This window comes from Emys orbicularis, chromosome 9 (genome assembly GCF_028017835.1).
Source record: "Emys orbicularis isolate rEmyOrb1 chromosome 9, rEmyOrb1.hap1, whole genome shotgun sequence".
In the NCBI taxonomy this organism is placed as follows: domain Eukaryota; kingdom Metazoa; phylum Chordata; order Testudines; family Emydidae; genus Emys; species Emys orbicularis.
Genome location: NC_088691.1, coordinates 46,894,219 through 46,906,998, shown reverse-complemented (window position 1 = coordinate 46,906,998; position 12,780 = coordinate 46,894,219).

The following is a 12,780-nucleotide window of genomic DNA, read 5'->3' as shown; positions in this document are numbered from 1 at the left end:
TTCCTTTGTGCTCTGGTCTCTACCTCATGCTCCATTTCAACCCAGATACCTTCCAACAATGTAACTAAGGATCTTGTCAGCCCCCACTCCTCCCCGGGCTTGTAGCAAGGGAGATTTTATTCATGCAGCTGATGTTTATCACACAGAGGGTCAGATCCTCAGCTTGGTGTATGCCAGCATTGCTTCATTGACTTGAATGGACATATGCCAATTTACACTATCTGAGGCTCTAACCCTTACTACCTACCTTAAAGGAATCACTTTTGGATCCTGCTGACTAATTCTGAGCTGAGCAATAAAGAAAGAAATGAGATTTTGCAAATGGATGCTCACTAGTTAGTGAGCACAGAATCAATACAAAGGAATTCTCCCTTGTGATGTTAGCCAAGAAGTTGTTTTCTATTTTGGAAATTAATAAAAAAGTTTTGACTCTTGTTTCTTTTCTCTCCCCCTTTGGCAAGAAAAGTAAATCCATTTGGGTGCTACATTGTAAAGGAAGTGAACCCAGATGATTTCAGAGAGAGAGAGAGCCTGTTCTCTTTCAGCTGAGATACATGACCATACCATGAGAAAATTTGCTGGGAGAGCCTTTCCCACTGGAAAGTATTGTTAACTATCACTGTAGTGCCTAGCAGGGGACCGTCATGAACCAGGGCCCCATGATGCTAGGAGCTGTACAAATATAGAACAGAAGGTCCTGCCCCAAAGAGCTTATGATTTTAGTGTAATCCAAGACACAACAGATGGATGCCCCACATTGATGGGGGACCACAAGGAAACAGTAAGACAATAATGAAGATGCCATTAGTTCATTAGTGTTCTATAAAGATCACCCTAATCAAGTCAAAAATACATTCTCTGCCAGATATTGGTTACCTCCCCCCTTCCGCATGAAAGATCCCCAGATCAGACCATTCTGGCTAACACCCACTTATCATTGATAAAGCCTTCTACAGGAGCCCCAGACTGGGATCTTCCCTGCCAGCTCACAGGAGGTTCCATACAACAAGCCAAATCTTCAGGTGCTTCAGTGTTTTTAATGGAGCTACACTGATTGACACCCAGCTGAGAATCTGGCCCAGTGTTCTAACCTCAGGACCTTCTTCAACACCCATTGAAGTCAATAGGACTCTCCCTGACTTCTTTGAGTATTGGCTTGAACCCTGAATGAGCCACTTAATCAAGTGTTATCTTTTACTAAAACCCCCTAAAATTTGCCATGTCCTTTTTCTGTGCTTTCTTCTGAATCACTGCAGTAATTGGGTCAGAGTATTTTTCCTTTCTAGTTTTTTTTCTCACATCTGTGGCATTTCTGAATTAATCAGGCAGATACCAGGATGACATAGGTGGAGAACAAAGAAAAAACTCAAGACAAAATACTTTCTAACCCACAGAAGTGTGTTGTGCAGTAGAAGCAAGATGGGACATGCATTCTGGGGAGAGAAGATGGCGTGGTGCATTGCTTTATTTTATATTTTATTTATTAAGTGGGACTTGTCCCATAAAATTTAAGATTAATGCAGGTAACTTTTATATGAGAGTGCAGACCATCAATGGCTCTCCAGTGTTGCTGACCCATTAGTCAAATTTTCCCACAATCACCTTGGTGCTTTTTCCCACACTGCCCCCTATGTCTGGGAGGAGTTCCCTGTAATAATCCACAATGACACTACATCCTCCTCCTTCAAGTCTCTCCTTGAAACTCACCTCTGCCTGGATGCCTACAAAAGACTCAGCTGGTGCTCTGTGATCAGTGCTTATTACACTAATCATACTCTTCTCACTTTTACCTTCTGCTCTTCTGGCCTGTTTCATTGTATCAACCTGATTTCTCCCATCATACACTTAAATTGTAAGCTCTTTGGGAGCAGGGACTATCTTTTTGTTCTGTGTTTGTACAACACCTAGCACAGTGGGTCCTGACCCATGTTTGAGGTTCCTATGTGCTATTGCAATATAAAATAATAATCTTTAAATCCCTGAGGCTACTCTAATTTACGCCAGGGCCCAGGAAGAAGCCTGCATAGCCTCACAATACAGTAAGTACAAAAATAGCTTTGCTCTCCCCATTTGCTTCCCCCATCTCTGCTTGTGACAGAGTGCTGAGAGATAACAATTGTCCCAGCACTCTGGTCACTTAAGCTCTGGTTAGTTCCTCCTAGCCCAGAGAAAACTTGATTGAGGAATGGACTACTTAATTACCTGACCAGCTTGTGGATTGGGGGCTCTAAGGAGATGGGACAGGGAGGCATCCCCATTAGCATACAGAATGGAGAACAGAGATTCCAAGGCAAGAATCGCACTGAACTATGGGACCAGAAAAGCAGGGAAGCACTGCATGATGGTGGATCTCTGCTCCAGATGTTAATGAACCCACGCCTGCACACACCCAGCTCAGTAGTTATCAGACCAATTCTAGTAATAAATCCTTTATTGGTATCCAAAATACTGAAGCTGCCTAATTGCATTGTGAACTCCCTCGAAGGAACACCACCCAAAGCCAGGAATGATCAGCTCCTATTGTCTAGCCTGAACAACACACCTTTGGTATACTCTCTTAAGCCATCAGTTTATGCATAAACAAATCTAGTGTTCTCCCTTAAACCATCGTTCTTTCCCTACAAAAACCTCTACCCATGCTCAAGTAAGTGCTCTGATGCCTGGATCCAAAATCTGCATCAGTTCCATTGGGACTTCATCTTCTCCTGACTGATCATGCTGTGGGCTCTACTTGTCTCCAGCACTCCGGACCCTCAGCTACCACCACCACCTGGGACCCCCGATCGATTCAAGCTTCACGAAGTGGTGAGAACCCAGCTCTCTCTCGCTCTCTCTGTCTCTAGCTATAGCCTTCTGACCCTGACTTGTGTGATCAGTTATAGTTTTCTAAACCTGACTTTTATAATCAAATTTAAGTTAGATTTAATATTATCACTGTTTTGTTTGTTTGCCTCCCTTTGTATGGTTATTACCTAGCAATAAATAGCTTTCATTGTTAAGCTGGTTGCTTCTCTCTCTCCCTCCTCCCCACCCCCGCCGTGGGTGTTTTTTTGGCTTCCCCATTCGCTCTGCAGCAACGCTCCTCGTACCTAAGCTTAAGATCCCTGTAGCGCCCAAAAATCCTGTGGGGTTTGCTCAAGTGGGTTACTACCAGAACAATTGTAACATGAAAGTGGGGATAGGGACGTGCTGAACCTGGGACATATAAGGGTTGAAGACTGAAAGTGCTGCTCGATCCAGCCTGCTCAGGCTTACTCTATTCCAGTGTGGTGCCCATGGCATATGACTGAGGGTGACAGCTTGGAGGTGCTGTTCGACCCAGCCTGCTGTATCTGAGGGTCTCTGAGGATGACAGCTTGAAAATGCTGCTCGACCCAGCCTACTGAGTCCAGGGACATATAAGGGGTCAGCTTGCGAGTGCTGATTAACCCTGTCCTCTTGGATGCACCCTGTTAATATGTGTGTTCATCTGATTCTGGGGCTCAAAGAACCCAGCCCTGGGGAACCTAGGTCCTGCAGGATAGCTCCATTGGGAGGGAACTTGCAGACGGGAGAAATAGAGCTCTGTATGAGAACACAAGTGACATAAGCAGTACATTGATAGAATTACAAAACACCCCCCCGCCCAGAAGAGTAACCTAGACAAATTGGAGGACTGGGCCAAAAGAAATCTGATGAGGTTTAACAAGGACAAGTGCAGAGTCCTGCACTTAGGACGGAAGAATCCCATGCACCGCTACAGGGTGGGACCGACTGGCTAAGCAGCAGTTCTGCAGAAAAAGACCTAGGGATTACAGCGGATGAGAAGCTGGATATGAGTCAGCAGTGTGCCCTTGTTGCCAAGAAGGCTAATGGCATATTAGGCTGTATTAGTAGGAGCATTGCCAGCAGATCGAGGGAAGTGATTATTCCCCTCTATTCAGCACTGGTGAGGCCACATCTGGAGTACTGCGTCCAGTTTTGGGCCCCCCACTACAGAAAGGATGTGGACAAATCAGAGAGAGTACAACGGAGGGCAACGAAAATGATCAGGAGGCTGGGGCACATGACTTACAAGGAGAGGCTGAGGGAACTGGGCTTGTTTAGTCTGCAGAAGAGAAGAATGAGGGGGGCTTTGATGGCAGCCTTCAACTACCTGAAAGGGGATTCCAAAGAGGATGGAGCTAGGCTGTTCTCAGTGGTGGCAGATGACAGAACAAGTAGCAATCGTCTCAAGTTGCAGTGTGGGAGGTCTAGGTTGGATATTAGGAAACACTATTTCACTAGGAGGGTGGTGAAGCACTGGAATGGGTTACCTAGGGAGGTGGTGGAATCTCCATCCTTAGAGGTTTTTAAGGCCCGGCTTGACAAAGCCCTGGCTGGGATGATTTAGTTGTTCTTAGGGCTTGTCTTCACTACCCGCCTGGATCGGCAGGTAGAAATCGATCTCTCGGGGATCGAATTATCGCGTCTCGTCGGGACGCAACAATCGATCCCCGAATCGACGCGCGTACTCCACTAGCCCAGGTAGGAGTAAGCGCCGTCGACGGGGGAGCCGCAGCGGTCGATTTGCCGCCGTCCTCACAGCGGGGTAAGTCGGATCGGATACGTCGAATTCAGCTACGCTATTCACGTAGCTGAATTTGCGTATCTTAAATCGATCCCCCCCCCCAGTGTAGACCTAGCCTAAGTCTTGCTTTGAGCAGGGGGTTGGACTAGATGACCTCCTGAGGTCTCTTCAAACCCTAATCTTCTGTGATTCTATGACAGATAGTGGAGCCTGCTCTGTTACACAGCCCCAGGCTTAGGGATGCACAAATTACCGGGGCCCGGCAGTCCGGAAGGGGGCCGGGGGCCCGGCTTCCCCACCTCGTCGCCTTAGCGGGGCCTGGGGGTCCGGAGCCCAGCTTCCCCCCCCCCTCTCGTCAGCCCTGTTTAGCCGGTCCGCCCTTGCTGGGGGGGCCTGAAAAATTTTTTCCACTGGGGCCCGAACCCGCTCTCGTCGGCCCTGGATGGAGTAACTGAGAACTAAGCCCTTTAATCTTTAACCCTGGTGCCTGGCACATAGTGAAAGCAGAATTAATTTACTCTTTGCAAAAGGTGAAACCTGCTCTTTGGGTTATTAGCACTACCCAAGCACCATAGGAGCCAGGCAATCATCTCACCAATTTAGCTTTCAGCAAGCCAAAAAAGGGCTGTATTTAACATCCGTTTTTTAATATGATTCCACAGGGAAAGAAACTCCAAAGATACATGGATGTCCCAGAAAAAAATATTCCCAACCAATATTTAAGGAGAATAAAGGAGAGAGAGAGAGAGAGAGACTGACTGACTGTGTGACGTTCCCCCCTGGTGTTATCCAGACTGGATAACCTGCTAGGCCTCTCCAATCCTTGACTCTGGGAGCCAGCCTTACCCTGCTCTGCTGTGAGAACCTCCACTCCTGGGCTGTTCATGCACAGCCTCTGGCATGTAAGCTGCTCCCAGCTACTTGCAAGCAAATGACACTAGCCAATATCTCCGGTCCCAGACACAACCCTAGGAACCTCTGTCTTATAATATAATAATATAAAAAATAATAATATATGGAGATATACCTATCTCATAGAACTGGAAAGGACCTTGGAAGGTCATTGAGTTGAGTCCCCTGCCTTGACTAGCAGGACCAAGTACTATCCCTGTTGGTTGGGGTTTTTTTTGTTTTTGCTCCAGATCCCTAAATGGCCCCCTCAAGGATTGAACTCACAACCCTGGGTTTAGCAGGCCAATGTTCAAACCACTGAGCTATCCCTCCCCCTTGCAGTTTCCAGTTATGCCCGCTGGATGCTGCAAGCTTGTATGAGTTTGTCAATTTAACAAAGAAATTGAAACATACCAGGCTTGTTATCCCAAGGGAAGCCTCTGACACGCTTCAAACCAAATGCACTGCTTCAGGTAGAATAAACAAACAGATTTATTAACTATAAAGATAGATTCTAAGTGATTACAAGTCAAAGCATAACAAGTCAGATTTGGCCAAATGAAACAAAAGCAAAACGCATTCTAAGCTGCTCTTAACACTTTCAATGTCCTTACAAACTTAGATGCTTCTCACCACAGGCTGGCTGGTTGCTCTTCAGCCAGGCTCTCCCCTTTGATCAGCGCTTCAGTCGCTTGGTGGTGATGTCTCTAGATGTAGGTGGAAGAGAGAGAGAGAGCATGGCAAATGTCTCTCCCTTTTATCATGTCCTTTCTTCCCTCTTGACTTTGCCCCCCCCCCACCTTCAGAGTCAGGTGAGCATTACTTCATTGCAGTTCCAAACTGACCAAAGGAAGGGGGGTGACTCACTCGAGAGTAACAGATTCTTTTGTTGCTGCCTAGGCCAGCGTCTTTTGTTCCTGTGAGGCTGGGCTGGATTTGTCCCATACCTGCCTGATGAGGTGTGAACTGACTCTCTGCTCTTGGAGAATTTTTGTCTAGGCTTGCTTTAAGCCATGAGGATACATTTTCAGCCTCATAACTATATACATGAAATTATAACCTATAACATCACTATAACAACAATGCTCAGTACATCATGAGCCTTCTGAAGACACCTGACATGACAAACTTTGCATTGTATACCACACAATCATTTTACAAGGACGAACATGGGGGTGCTGGGTGTTCCCCGATGTACAGAGCATCACAGCACACACACGTGCAAACCTATGCAAATAGCTATTGGGGTTCATGATAAGTTGGAACCTACCAAGGCTAGAAATTAAAAGGGGGATCCCAGTCTCTTTCCAGTGTGATTAAACACCTGTTGCCAGCCTGATCTGTTCATAAGATATTCAGCTTTTAAATTTGTCATTGGTTGTCAAGGATCTACAGGATTGGTGCTACACCCCCAGCTATGGAAGAGTCTCTAGGAAGAACCCTTGGGGTGTGCCAGACCCCAAAGGGGTCTCATTCTTCCTTCAGGATTGCATCTGATGAAGTGGGTTCTAGCCCACGGAAGCTTATGCCCAAATAAATGTGTTAGTCTCTAAGGTGCCACAAGGACTCCTCATCGTCTCTTCCTTCAGGGTAGGCCATATGGCTTCACCACCTCCTTAGACTTGACTTCTGGGCCTTCAGGTCCCTGCTTCACACTATGAGCTCTGTTCAGTGAGTCCAACAGAGATAAACTCTTGTACGCTCTGCAGGGATTAATGCACCTCACTCAGCATTTGCAGTGACACTATAGAGTTGCCAAAAGTCAGGTTTATTAGGAACTGGAACACAGCACAGGAAGTCCTTAGGTTAGCACAGAGGAGTGAAGGTTAATGCATAGTTCACTCTAGGGAGCCCAGCCAAGCTGTAGTGAACCCCATTATTCTAGCTTTGTCTGTCCCTCCTTGGTCAGACTCCAGGTGAGAGCCCTGACTCCTTCCAGAAGCCAATTCTTATCCCTCACCTCACATCTCTGTCCTTTGTTCTCGTTCTCCAGCTTGGGGATGTTGCTCAGCTTCCTGCTAAGAGGTGAGGAAAATCAATATCTCCCTAGGTCATTGGTTACTAAGAGTCAATGTCATGGTTATTGGGTTTGTCATTGTCTTCTCAGGTGCTCCACTAATATGGCGACTAAGGCCAGGCAGCTAGGGGACATCCATACCGATGTCTCCTAGCATGCCCTAAGAGCAAACAGTCCCTTTCCCCACTTGGTAACAATGCAGCATTTAGGGGAAACTGAGGCACATACAGGCTTCATAAAAACATTACAGAAAATTCCCACTTCATCACATCAGTCCAGGGCTGGATTTTGTGGTAAGTTTTTTTTATTTTTGCATTTAGCAACTGTTCGAAGTTGCTGAGAGGTTTGGAAAGTTGGAAGTAGTCCCAGTGGGCAAAGTACAGGTGAAACTGGTCGAAGATGCAAGGTTCAAATACAAATTATCACATGACTCAGCAATTTAGTCATAGATTTTTAAGGCCAGAAGGGGTCATTGTGATCTTCTAGTCTGACCTCCTGCATAACACAGACCACAGAATTTTCCTGTATCAATTTCTGCTTCAGCTCCATTAGCTATACTTGAACTAGAGCATATCTTTTAGAAAAACATTGACTTTCACATGGATATCCCTTGCACATATATAGTACATGTGAATATAATTATCATTAATTAATATAGCACTTTTCAACTCTAGATCTCAAAGTGTTTGGCAAAAGAGATCAGTATAATTATCCCCATTTTACAGATGGGGAAACTGAGGTACAAGGAGGCCTTGCCCAAGGTCACCTAGCAGGCCAACAACAGAGAGAGGAACAGAACTCAGGTCTGCCTCTATTAATAATAAGTGATTATTATTTACTATTTGTAATGCCTGAGGGCCGGTTTGTGGGAATCCTTTACTTATTTGGATGAGCAGCTACGCATGCAAGTAGACCCATTGAAATCCCCAGGATTCCTCGCATGAGTAACTGCTCACTATGGGAGACATGATCAGACTCTATATGAAAACAACTACCCTTTATACGGATTTGCCAAGGTTAGGGTGACCAGACAGCAAGTGTGCAAAATTGGGATGGGGTGGAAGCGAGGATTATAGCTGCCTATACAAGACAAAGCCCCTAATATTGGGACATCTGGTCACCCCAGCCGAGGTACAGTGATGAGCAGGGGAGAAGCCTGATTGGGAAATGGCCGCAAAGCTTTCATTAAACCAGATCATCAGAAATTCCAGCTGTCAGTGCAAGAGGAGAAGAAAGTCCCTTTATTTGCTGAGTGGAAGTCGGGAAAGAGACAAACTAATCTGTAAAGTCCCTACAGCCTATCTGAAAGCAGTCAGGGCTAAAAAGACGAGCCCTCGCCCCCACAAAGCAGCGAAACACGCCAAATGGCATGAAAAACTGGAGACTGAGTGTGCTTCGTTTCCAGAAAATGAGAAGAAAGAGAGAGGGGAGGGGAGAAAACCCAGTAAAAATCCCCAGTTTCTTGTTTGATCTAAGAGGAGCCCTCGTCATCACACCAAACCTGTGGCGCAGGGACTGTCCCTGCTGGAGGTGAGTAAGAAAAGTATGAATGTCCCATCCTGGGGGAAGGGGAATTCAGAAGCTGCTTGCTGCAGTACTGATAAAAGCAGCAGCATCTCTGCCTCCATCCTGGCTCAACAGAGAGCAACTTCGATGGCTAGAGGTTCACGAAGAAGGGAGCAAAATAATGACCCAAACTGGGGATTCAGACTTTGGGTTGTGTCCAGGCCTCCTTCCCATTTCATCAGCTGCCCTGCTACCTGTGGATTTTACTCTGAGGAAGAAGCTGTAAGCCCAGGGGAAGAAAATTAAGCTCTACAAAGCCTTGTTGTCTCTTTTCCTTTTTTTTTCTTCAGTTCTGTTTAATTTTTTTCTTCTGCTAAAAATGCTGAGTCTGGAGTTGGGCTGGGGACACATGGTTAGGAAAAATGAGTTTCATTTTCTAAGGGTATGTCTACACCCAGCCGCTAGTTCGGCGGCTGGGAATCTAAGTTCTGGGTTCGACTTATCGCGTCTTGTCTGGACGCGATAAGTCGAACCAGGAAGTGATCGCCGTCGACTGCGGTACTCCAGCTAGATGAGAGGAGTACCGCGGCGTCGACGGGGGAACCGCGGCGTCGACGGGGGAGCCTGCCTGCCGCGTGTGGACCGAGGTAAGTTCGAACTAAGGTACTTCGAACTTCAGCTACGTTATTCACGTAGCTGAAGTTGCGTACCTTAGTTCGAATTGGGGGGTAAGTGTAGACCAAGCCTAAGAGAGCATCCAGGAGCAGCATGTCTGGTGGACAAAGGGTAACCCTCACCTGGCTCGGCCCCATCTGGAAAAGCATTTTGGTTCTTGCTTTTGTAAAAGAGCAAACTTTTTTTATGATTCACTGAGAGAAATGGCAAGGTATGGTGACCACGTCTGACAGTGCACTAATTGCTCCATGGGGACAACCCTGTAAGGTGCTGAGCATTGGGACCCTGATCCAGCGTATCACTCAAGCACATTCTTAACTTTAACTTAACTTTAAGCAGTCCCATTTGAAGTCAATGGGACTCACCTGCTTAAAGCTAAACACGCACTTAAGTGCTTTGCTGGATCAGAGCCATAAGGTGCAGGTTCAGAGGTTATTTTCTTAATAGGAGCTGATGGCTCCTGGGTGCTGAGCTGTAGCACTTAAGCACATGCTTAACTTTAAGGAACTTCAGTAGTCCTATTGATTTCAATGGGAGTACTAATGTACTTACAGTTAAGCACAGGCTAAAGTGGAGGTTGAGGGGCCGGTGACTTTGCTAAGGGAGCAAGTAGTTTTTGAGGTTTTATTAAAAAAAAAAAAAAAAAAAAAAAAAAAATCAGATTTTTGTTGTCTTTCAAAGTTTTGTATTTTTGCAAACCATTGTTTTCTGAATGAAAATTTAATCCGAAAGGGGACGGGGGGAAATCCTTGTGCAGTATTTCTAGTCTATGCTAGGAAAATGTTTCTTGTTTGAAAGTCTTGTTATGCTTTGAGGGTGATTGTGGAATAACCTATAAGAAGCAGCAGCAGCAGCTTAGAGCTGGCTTTTTGCCAGGCCTGAGTTCTACTGTAAATCTAGAATCCACTATTTCTAAGTGGCTTCTGCATTTGGCAAAAATAAGATCTCCCATTCCCAATCTCTGTGTGCATGTGTATACCCAAGTGTGCGTTTGGGTTCCATCTGAATGCCCTAAGTACTATATTGTCCCCATCTGAGTGTGCCTATGTGCTCAGTTCATATGTATCTCCCTTTTATAGCACAGAAGTCACAAAGATCTGCAGTGATGAGCCACCATCCCTTATATAACGACCATGCTACAGTGCTCTGCAGTCATGCCTCAAGCATAGCAGTAAGTTGCAGCATTCCGGTGTATTTCTGGAGAACACTGTAGCCTTTCTGTTAGAGCAATGCTGCCCACCTCTGTATGGCTCTATGTATATTCAAAGCATTTCACCCCCTATTTTTCCCAGAGAAGGAAGTTGCATGATCACCTTGTGCTCATCTCTCACAGCAATCGTGCACATTTCTCACATCGGCTCGGTGCGGCAGGAAGGATGGGGTAGCCACATCGCCTGGGAGGATGTGTAGCTGAGCACTCGTGCAAACAGGTGCAGTATGAGCCCTGTCCAGCTCCGGGTGGGTCCCTCCGGGTGGGTCCCTCCCCTAAACGCTGCCTCTGCTATGCGGCTGGGGAAAACGTTCAGGAGAGTGGAACCACCCTAGATCCATTGTGCAAGCTGGGGGCCAGACTGGAGAGGCTGCACAGGGGGACATTTCACCCATGCACTCCAGAGCCTCTCTCTCTAGTAGCACAGGGGGAAGAGTGGGGGGCAGGAGCATGCCACAATGTAGACCCATAGGGATAATCTCCCCAAACAGGGCTCCAACTGCAGCTACAGTGGCATTAGCAATGTGGTATTAGCCCCTGGCATTAGCAATATGGCTGAGGGCCATGCCAGGGGCTTGGAAAAGGTAGCCTCACACACTGAGCCCTGGTTACATCTCCTACTTATCTGAGCTTTGCAGGGGGGGAAGAGAGACACGGGTGTTCCCAGGCTTGTTTATTTCACAGAACAGCTTTGCTCTAAGTGGAAGGTGGCTGGCCCTGAATTTAAAGGTGGTAATGGAACAACTGGGAGTGTTCAATCAGCTTCTCCATAGACTTTCACAGGATCCCAGCTCATTAGAGGCATGTTCTGCCTGGAAAAGAGATTTCTTGTTGTTACTTACAAAAATGACAAAAGAAATAGTAAGGCTGAGAGCCAGGGGATGACCACAGCTGCTAGTGAGAGACATGATAGGAAGAGCAGGAAGAGAAAATGCAGCAGGGGGAGAAAGCAGGTGTCTATGACAGACAGGGAGGTGTGGGTGGGTTGATGGGAAAGATAAGCAGAAGGTAAGTTGATGAGGCCAAGAACCAACGCAGAACAACCCAGGTTTCTCTGTGGCTCATCCTCAGCCACTTCTGTCCCTTTCTGAAAAAGCAAGTTGAGCATGCCACATAGCCTGTCATCAGCCCCACTTCCTGCTGGGTTTGCACCAGCTTGCCACAATGGTGGAGCAGGGCATGGTGTGGCAATACCCTCTACTATGTGAAGGCTGCAGAGAATCAATAGTGTGCAAAATAGGAAGGCTGATCAGCAAGAGGGCATGGTGAGGGCCACACTGATCTCAGTGGTTCTCTTGTGGGATCCCTAGCTGGGTTTAAAGGGGCCCTGCTAGAAAATCCAAGGAAGGGCAGTGACTGTTCAGGCTGACGAGCACTTCCCCAGAGGCCTAGAGGAATTCTTGCTGTGTTAGCTAGGATTGCTCTGGGGACTTTGGCTGTTGGGTGGCCCCCCTTGCCAGTCCTTCCCTTCCCCTTCTCTCTTGATAATGTGGCCAGAGATTAAGGCCCCAATCTGGTCCCAAAACCATCTCAACCCTCAGCACAAACCTTCCCCAAGTGCCATGGCACAGTCTGAAAAGCAATGGCCTGGAAGTAACTCATGTCCTTTTCCTGAGGCGGAAGGGGAGTGAGTTAGTTCTACCACAGGATTAAATACCAAGGGTCAACATGCATGACTGGCCCAAAACCTGCCAAAGCCAGGAAATTCAGACCTTGCTCCTTAGCCCACTGAGGTAAACAAGGGGCGGTGGCCAAGTCTGGCTTTGGTCTCTCCCTTCTCAGGAGAGGCTGGGAGCAGCTCATGTGAGTCAGCTGGGCACTCCCAACGAGGCCAACAACAAGAGTTGTCAACAGGCTCCAAAGAGAGCCTGACTTGTCCTCCTTGGCCATGTGTTCTACATGTGTCTACAATGTGGGTGGCAGTGTAAAGCA